Raw genomic sequence first — 702 nt, 5'->3', positions numbered from 1 at the left:
TCGGTAATTTGCTTTATAACGCATTTGCTGTAATCACACAAATATGCGTTGCACTTTTACGATTTCAATATATTTTCTGTTTTTATCTTTTACTTTAATTTTATTGATCCCTTTTAGGTCTGATCGATTGAAATCGCATCATGTACAACGTGAATATAAAAAGGAGTATGTGTGTGATCAATGCGGGAAATGTTTCAGGTAAAAATGCTTTAGTATAAATTAATGGTAACTTTAACATAATATTGTAATAGTACAATATATGTATATATATTTTTAATTTTTTATCTTTTCGTTTAATTTTATTGAATTCCTTTTAGTTCGTACTATTTAAAACGGCAACATGCACAACGTGAACATAAAAAGGAGTATCATGTGTGTGATCAGTGCGGGAAATGTTTTAGGTAAAAATGCTTGAATATAAATTAACAGTAACTTTAACATAATATCGTAATAAAATCGTAATAGTACAATATATATATATTTGTTTATTTTTTATCTTTTTGTTTAATTTTATTGAATTTCTTTTAGTTCGTACTATTTAAAACGGCAACATGCACAACGTAAACATAAAAAGGAGTATGTGTGTGATCAGTGCGAAAAATGTTTCAGGTAAAAATGCTTCAATATAAATTAACAGTAACTTTAACATAATATCGTAATAAAATCATAATAGTACAATATATATGTATACATATATATATA

At 25.4% G+C, this 702-nt stretch overlaps 1 long non-coding RNA gene across 1 annotated transcript; it reads left to right on the top strand.

Annotated features, from left to right (window-relative positions):
* The first annotated feature begins 113 nt into the window (after positions 1-113).
* On the top strand, positions 114-603 carry LOC105460284. The gene is made up of 3 exons (XR_975806.1): positions 114-198; positions 318-401; positions 529-603. It is a non-coding gene; the product is annotated as an uncharacterized LOC105460284 (long non-coding RNA).
* Positions 604-702: the final 99 nt, after the last annotated feature.

This window comes from Wasmannia auropunctata, unplaced genomic scaffold (assembly GCF_000956235.1).
Source record: "Wasmannia auropunctata unplaced genomic scaffold, wasmannia.A_1.0 LD325074.1, whole genome shotgun sequence".
Taxonomy (NCBI): domain Eukaryota; kingdom Metazoa; phylum Arthropoda; class Insecta; order Hymenoptera; family Formicidae; genus Wasmannia; species Wasmannia auropunctata.
This window is presented reverse-complemented; position numbering and strand designations above follow the sequence as displayed.